General features: G+C 48.1%; 1 long non-coding RNA gene across 3 annotated transcripts in view; it reads right to left on the minus strand.

Moving 5' to 3' along the window:
• Nucleotides 1-8,153, minus strand: part of LOC134738589 (uncharacterized) — a 53,737-nt gene extending 45,584 nt beyond the window's left edge. For 2 of the 3 annotated variants that reach the window (XR_010124425.1, XR_010124424.1), the window contains exons 1-2: nucleotides 7,968-8,151; nucleotides 7,069-7,261 (exon numbers count right to left, since the gene is read on the minus strand). This is a non-coding gene — a long non-coding RNA (uncharacterized LOC134738589). Of the gene's footprint in view, nucleotides 1-7,068; nucleotides 7,262-7,967 lie in introns of all 3 variants that reach the window. The other variant, XR_010124426.1, reaches the window with a different exon arrangement.
• Nucleotides 8,154-8,463: the final 310 nt, after the last annotated feature.

The following is an 8,463-nucleotide window of genomic DNA, read 5'->3' on the forward strand; positions in this document are numbered from 1 at the left end:
CACAAAACTAGGTGCTGTGTGATTCTTCTTCTATGAAACGTTAAAAAGGCAAAATTACAAGGACAGAAGGAAGATCAGCATTCCCAGGGGCTGGGAGGGGAGGGGAGTGACTGCCAAAGGGCATGGAGGACCTTTTTGGGTAACGGAAATATTCTATATATTGTAGTTGTAGTGGAGGCTATAGACTACATATATTTATCAAAATGTATCAAACTATACACTTGAAATGGTAAATTTTAATGTACATAAATTATACCTTATAAAGCTGATTTTTTTTTTTGAGATGGAGTCTTGCTCTGTTGCCCAAGCTGGAGTGCAGTGGCATAATCTCAGCTCACTGCAACCTCTGCCTCCCGGGTTCAAGTGATTCTCCTGCCTCAGCCTCTTGAGTAGCTGGGACTACAGGCGCACGCCACCACGCCCAGCTAATTTTTGTATTTTTAGTAGAAATGGGGATTCACTACGTTGGCCAGGCTGGTCTGGAACTCCTGACCTCATGATCCACCCGCCTTGGTCTCCCATAGTGCTGGGATTACAGGCATGAGCCACCGCACCCGGCCATAAAGCTGGTTTTTTAAAAATAGAGGCAGAGCATGGTGGCTCACACCTGTAGCCCCTGCTACTTAGAAGACTGAGGTTGGAGGATCACTTGAGCCCAGGAATTTGAGGCTGCTGTGAGCCATTGTCGTGCCACTGCACTCCAGCCTGGGTGACGGAGGGAGACCCTATCTTCAAAAAAAAAAAAAAAAAAGAAATAAAATGAAATAATAATACGGTTGCATGTGGGTATAGGAGAAATTGCGATGATGGTAGGGGGAAGAGCCCAAGTGGGAAGAATATTTCAGAGGGAGGTGCCAAGCCTTTACCGAGTAGGTAAAGTGGACTCCTGGAGTCCGCTCTAGGAATTGGGCAAGTTTGATGGCTCTGGGCCGGTTGGGGTGAGTGGGGAGGAAGTGAAATGTGGCTCCTTGACACAGCCTCAGGCCTGATGCTTACAACAGATGCAGCCCTCTAGGGAGAGTGGTGGGCAGAAGCCCAGCATCCCTCTCTCTCCTTCCCCCAGGGACCGGTTGAGGAGAAAGCAAGGACCCCCTGCCTCTGCACAGCAACACATTTCCTGGTCTTTGGGTCCTTTTTTTTTTTTTTTTTTAAAGAGACAGGGGCTCCCTCTCTCACCCAGGCTGGAGTGCAGTGGTACACTCATAGCTCACTGTAGCCTCAACCTCCTGGGCTCAAGTGATCTTCCTGCCTTGGCCTCCCAAAGCGCTGGGATTACAAGCACGAGGAGCCACCACACCTAGCCAAGTTTCTTTCTTTCTTTCTTTTCTTTTCTTTTCTTTTTTTTTTTTTTTAAGCAAATATCCCTAGAAAAGAGGAAGAATGAAGAAAAAAGAGGGTATCGAGGAAGCTGGCAAAGAAACGAGCTTTCCCCAGCCTCCTTTTGAGGCAAGGTGGGGAGAAAGAAGAGTGCTTGGTGACAGAGGTGAGCTCCAAGAGACCACTTCAGAGGACAGAATGGGCCCTGGAAGCCCCCGAGGGTACTCGGCCAGGAGCCTTTCCTCTCAGCCTTGGTCTTTCGGCTTCCGGGTCTCTCTCAGTCTCCCATCTTTGTCTCTGACTCTTTCTGAAGGAGGATCACGCTGAGCCAAGGTGGGATGCTGACATAAATTCTGCATGAGAGCCAGCTCTGACAGTCCCCTCAATGTTGACTTAGTATGAAGTCAGCTTGTCCAAACATCACCATGGACAGTACTTCATTAGATTAAATGGCTTCTTTTTGCAAAGAAGAACATGTACTAATAATATTTGCTTTGCATCTTGTAAAATCATATGGAAATAGGATAATTATGTTGAAAATAGAAAAAGGAGTGAATTCCCAGAGAGAGTGTGACTGAGATAGCTGTACTTTTCCAAGCAGCCCCTCCTCCCCCGTCTGCAGCCTCTCACTCTGAGCAGCCCCAGCCTCAGCCAAAGGTGACTGTCAGGCTCTGGAGTTTATTCAGATGCTCACATGGAGAGTTTTTTAAATTTAGACTCAAACCACCTTTCCCTTGGTGGATCAGGGGTCTGTTGTTTTTGTTGTTGTTTAAACATTTGCTAAGAAGTTCAAGAAAAGGGAGTAAACAGTTGTATGGTTGTAAAAAAATCTATCACCAGTAAATATTAATGAAAACAATTCTTTTTTCTTTTTCTGTTTTCTTTTCTTCTTCTCTGCTTTTATTTTTTTTATTATTTTTTTTAATTTTTTTTAGAGACAGGGTCTTGCTCTGGTTGCCCAGGCTGGAGTACAGTGGTGGGTATCATAGCTCACGGTAACCCTCAAACTCCTGGGCTCAAGCGATCCTTTAACTTCAGCCTCCCAAGTGGCTGAGACTACATGCAGGTACCACCATGCCCAGCTAATTTTTTAAATTTTTCATAGAAATGGGAGCCTCACTATACTGCCCAGGCTGGTCTGGAACTCCTGATCTCAAGCAATCCTCCTGCCTTGGCTTCCCAAAGTCCTAAGATTACAGGTGTGAGCCACTGTGCCTGGCTTTTTTTGATCATTTCCTTAGTGAAATGCATATTGTTAATAATGTGATTCACTAATGTGTCAAACATTTGCAGAGTCCTATGCACTGCATTCCCTGCACTATGACAGACACCAGGGTTGTGCTAATTCATGTTTGCATCCATTTGTTTTTCAACAAGTATTGAGTTCTTTCTGTGAGCGAAGCACTGAGTGAGTCTTCGAAGGACAGGAAGGAATGTGAAATAGCTTAAGTTCCCTTACAATTTTGCCTTACAGGAGGCAATGAAGGATTCATCTATTCAATTGCTCCTTCCTGTATTAATTGACTCCACGTTTACTCCTGAACATCCACTACTGGGCACTAAGATGCGGGGTGAGTGTAGCCCTGTCCTTTCAGAGTTCAAGGCTGGACACACCCTAGAATCCCTTCCCAACTCTGTCGCCATTAAGTCACTCAACCAGACATCCACTGGACAGAATGAGGGGCACACATAAACGTGAAACAATGGCCAGCTGACCAGTGAGGTGTCAGTGGCTGGCCCGGGCTCTGGCCCAGGGGACCTCGGGGAAGGCCAGCACCCTTCTTGGTGGCAACCAGTACTTCCCCTTTGCTCACCTTCATTGTATTTGCAATGTTATTTAGCAGCAGTGGCAGTGTGTCTTGTTCAGATCAGTGTCTGGCACATAGTAGGTGCCCAGAAATATTTGTGGCCTGACTTCAGCCAGCTTCCCAGAGCAACCGAGTTTCTGGAGGAGGAGGACTTTGGGGCAGGATTTTGGGGGAAGTCTGGGGGGCCTTGGTGTGCTGGCATGCAGAGGCACCAATATTTAGAAAAGTGTCACCCACATAGGCTTGACGCCATGGCGTATGCCTGTAATCCCAGCACTTTAGGAGGCTGAGGTGGGAGGATCGCTTGAGGCCAGGAGTTCAAGACCAGTCAGGGTAACATAGTGAGATCCTGTCTCTACAAAAAATTTACCAAAAATAGGGCCGGGCACAGTGGCTCACACCTATAATCCCAGCACTTTGGGAGGCCCAGGAGGGCGGATCACTTGAGATCAGGAGTTCAAGACCAGCCTGGCTAACATAGCAAAACCCCGTCTCTACTAAAAATACAAAAATTAGCCAGGCGTGGTGGCGGGGACCTGTAATCCCAGCTACTCAGGAGGCTGAGGCAGGAAGAATAGACTGAACCTGGGAGGCGGAGGTTGCAGTGAGCCAAGATCACACCATTGCACTCCAGCCTGGGTGACAGAGTGAGACTCCATCTCAAAAAACAAACAAACAAACAAACAAAAAACAATTACAAAAAAGAATTAGCCAAATGTGGTGGTGTGCACCTGTAGTTCCAGCTACTCAGGAGGCTGAGGTGGGAGGATCGTTTGGGCCCAGGAGGTGAAGGCTGGGTCTTGTATAGTATCTTGCATAGTACTCTGTAAATGTTTGACAAATTAGTGAATCACATTATTAACAACATGCATTTCACTAAGGAAATGATCAAAAAAAGCCAGGCACAGTGGCTCACGAAAACAAGGCAAAATGATAACATTTCAACTATAAATAGCAGAGAAAGCAATTCCTCTGTCATCCTGCAAAACAATGAGGTTGCAGTGATCCCAGATCGTGCCACTGGACTCCAGCCTGGGCCACAGAGTAAGACCCTGGCTCAATCAATTTAATTTAATTTAAACAAAAAATAAAATCTTGAACCCTGTGATGCCAGGACTCCCAAGAGTCACAGTCACCTAATAATTCCAGCCAACATCTACTGAAGGCTGACTGTGTGCCGGGCACGGGTCTAAGCACTTTACATGGATTCATGCAATCCTCACAGTGGCTCACGCCTGTAATCCCAGGACTTTGGGAGGCCAAAGCAGGAGCTATGATTGTGCCTCTGCACTCCAGTCTGCAGGACAGAGCAAGATCCTGTCTCTTTAAAAAAAAAAAAAAAAAAAAGTGCCACAATGTAATAAATGCTCCAAAGAAACATTAGAGGTGACGTTGTTGATGGCGAGGTGATTAGTCATGAGTGACCAAGAAGCCAAAGGCAGAGGCTGGAGCCAGTTCCTGCGGATGCGTCCAACTCTGGAATCCTTGGAGATGTTTCTTTTTTCTTTCCTTTTTTCTTTTTTTGAGAGAGGGTCACCCAGGCTGGAGTGCAGTGGCACAATCACAGCTCATTGCAGCCTCAAGCTCCCTGAGGGATGTTTTTGAAATCCATGGATAAAGATGTTTCTCTGCCTTTCCCTTGTTAGAGAAGCCTGGGGCCCAGCAGCTGGCAGGTCCCTATATCCCCTCCTGGAAGTTCACACTGCAGGCTTGTCCAGGAGCTTGCCTGGGTAGGACTTCGCCGGGCTGGGCACAGCAGGCCTCCCAGTCAGACTCCAAGGGGGCCAGAGCTGAAGAATCAGCCCCCACCAGCACACTCCCAGTTCCTCCTCTGCTGTTGGACACGGCTCTCAAGTTACTTCCCTGTGTGTGTGCTGGGGGAGTGAAGGGGACTCTATTTATCCTTCAAGCGACATGAAGGAAGAGGCTCATTGTTTTGCAGGATGACAGAGGAATTTCTTGCTCTGCTATTTATAGTTGAAATGTTATCATTTTGCCTTGTTTTCGTGGCCTGAAGTCCCCAGCGCTTCCTGTCTAGCAGTCCTCATTCTCTCCCTTTGCACAGTCTGCCTTTAGTTTAAAACCATGGGGCTGGGCGCGGTGGCTCACTCCTGTACTCCCAGCACTTTGGGAGGCAGAGGCGGGTGGATTGCTTGAGCTCAGGAGTTTGAGACCAGCCTGGGCAAAATGGTGAAACCCCGTCTCTACTAAAAATACAAAAATTAGCTGGGTATGGTGGGAGCCGGGCCAGCTGTTTGGGAGGATGAGGTGGGAGGATGGCTTGAGCCTGGAAGGCGGAGGTTGCAGTGATCCCAGATCGTGCCACTGGACTCCAGCCTGGGCCACAGAGCAAGACCCTGGCTCAAAAAATTTAATTTAATTTAAACAAAAAATAAAATCTTGAACCCTGTGATGCCAGGACTCTCATAAGTTCCCAAGAGCCACAGTCACCTAATAATTCCAGCCAACATCTATTGAAGGCTGACTGTGTGCCAAGCACGGGTCTAAGCACTTTACATGGATTCATCCAACCCTCACAGCAATGCTTTGAGGCAGATGCACTATCATCCCCACTTTACAGAGGAGAAAACTGAGGCACGGGGTTTGTAAATTACCTCTCCAAAGTTGTCAGGTGGTAAGCGGGAAAAACAGACCCCAATCTCTTAACCGCGAACACCTATATCTCGAAGAAAGGCAGCTCCTGTTTCTGGAACTTGGATTGGAAGAAAAGTAAAGACCAGTCCGGCACCGTGGCACGTGCCTGTAATCCCAACACTTTGGGAGGCCAAGACGGGAGGATTGCTTGAACATAGGGGTTCAAGACCAGCCTGGGCAACATAGGGAGACCCCGTCTCTACAAAACATAGAATTAAATTAGCCAGGCATGGTGGTGTGTGCCTGGGGTCCCAGCTACTTGGGAGGCTGAGGTAGGAGGATCACTTGAGTCTGGGAGGTCAAGGCTGCAGTGAGCAGTTGATCGCACCACTGCACTCCAGCCTGGGCGACAGAGTAAGACCCTGTCTCAAAAAAAAACCAACCAAACAAACAAACAACAAAAAAACTAGACCTTAAACACTGCTTCAATTTTAGCTCCAGTTACAAGCAAGACAGTTTTTTCTGTTTGAATCTTCCATCATCCCAGGGTACAGAAGCCAGATAGTGGCCAAAGAAATGCAGTCTCTGAGCCCTGCGGTGACAGCTGAAGGAATAGTGACTGACAGCAACTGACCCGTGACCATTTCCTGATTTCCAGCTTCCCCAACCCATTGGTCAGCTTTCCATCCCATGGAGGAGCAGCTTGGGGCAAAAAAGGCCACCTGCAGAGAGCACCAACGCCTTGTGCCAGAGACCACGCTAGGGAGGGGCTGCAGCACAGGATTAGAGGTGCTTTGGTTTGCTTGCTTGTTTTATTTTGGTTTAATAATTAGCAAGGTATCCAGACCCAACCATGGTTCTTTTTACCCCATTTAGGCAGTGAAGCCCAGAGTCGCTTGATGCCTCAAAGGAGGTGATTAAAGTGGAAGAGAAAATATTCTTTTCCTGGCTTTTGAGTTTCAAGTGCCTATGCCTTTAGGCAAATAGAAAGGACTAATCTAGGCTGGGCATGGTGGCTCACACTTTTAATCCCAGCATTTTGGCAGGCCAAGGTGGGAGGATCACTTGAAGCCAGGAGGATCCCTTGAGACCAACCTGGGCATAGTGAGACCCAGTGTCTACAAGAAATTTAAAAATTTGCTGGGTGTGGTGGCCCGTGCCTGTAGTCCCAGCTACTTGGGAGGCCAGGATGGGAGGATCACTTGAGCCTAGGAGGTTGAGGCTGCAGTGAGCTATGATTGTTCCACTGCACTCCAGCCTGGATGAGAGAGGGAGACCCTGTCTCAATAATAATAATAATAATAATAATAATAATAATAATGAAATTAAAAAGGACTAATGAACTCACCTAAAGATGGGGGGTGCATAATGAAGAAAACCAGCATCCTTCCCCAGGTGGGGGAATACAGATGTTGATGGGTCCCGAGAAGGGATCCTTGACCCTCGTGCCTTGTCTAAGCTTCAGATTGGAGGCAAAACATCCATCCAGACTGTGGAGCCGATGACCAGAGAGCACCCAGTACCATTTAATGGGAAAGGCCCTGGGCAGGCACCAGACACAGAGAAAGAGGAACGAGCTGGAGCCAAGGAGGCCTCCCCAGTGAAACGCTGCCAGGCGCCAGACACCAGCAGAGACTCTAGACCTGGGGCACAGAAGAGTAGGTGTCCCAGCAGCAAGCTGTGAGGACAGGTGGGACCCCAGCCCTCGATCGCAAGCCCTCGATGACTTCCTCGATAGTAAGCCCTGAGGAAAGGGGCAGGCCCCCCACATTGTCTGAGATGACATTTCTGTCACCTAGCATAACAGGGGCTCAGAATAAAATTGAGTTATATAAAAAAAAAGTAAGTCCCATTTTACTCTAGTGAGGCATCCTTTAAAGACCCCAAGTGTGCAGCCTGGAGCTTGGCTTGCTGTGTCGTGTGGAAACAGTATACACCGCTCTCCTTATGGGGCACGGGCAGCACCACTCAGCAAACCTGTTGCTTTTGTGCCTTCAGGAGTGGTCTACACAGCAGGTCTCTCGTCACTCTGGGGAGCCCAGTGGCTCAGAAGCCCCTTGTAGTCTGGAGAGGTCCTGCTAAAGTACATCCAGCACAAACAAGCTTCCAACTCACCCACCTCCCTGTGTTCAGCTTGGAATAGCAAATACCAAAAAGTAAACATTTGAAACTAATGGCCTCAATGTATAGTCTGGAGTTCATGGGTCTAAGTTTCCCACTGGCGTTCCCCTCAAGGTCTGCCATTACCTGGGCTCCACTGCCTGCTAGGCTTCATGACCCCTCTCCAGGGAGGCAGCATCCCAAACACGGCTGGGTGGGCATGTCCTTCCTTCCTCTGGCCCCATCCTTCACCATCCCACTCCACGCCATCCACACTGCCCGGTAAGCAGCCCTGGGGACCTCAAGACTTCACTCAAACACCACCTCCTTTGTGAAGTTTTCCCAGGTAGTGCTAACCACATCCTTCCTCTGTGACCTCACCGTGACAGGTACAGATGGCTACTGGTGCCCTGGCACTGCCTTGGGAATGAGTCTGTTTTTATGTCTTTGTCTTCCACTGCAAGACTTTTGGGGTTCAGGATAAGAGAGAGAGAACAGGGGGCATCAAAGAGGGTTGCTAACTACTTTGCTGTGTAAAAGGATGTTTGTGAAACAATACCCCAGCTCCTCTACCTACCATCACCATTATTTCATAAAAGCATGGTCATATTAATACAAAAAATAATAGGAAAATCATGGCCTC

This window comes from Pongo pygmaeus, chromosome 18 (assembly GCF_028885625.2).
Source record: "Pongo pygmaeus isolate AG05252 chromosome 18, NHGRI_mPonPyg2-v2.0_pri, whole genome shotgun sequence".
Classification (NCBI taxonomy): domain Eukaryota; kingdom Metazoa; phylum Chordata; class Mammalia; order Primates; family Hominidae; genus Pongo; species Pongo pygmaeus.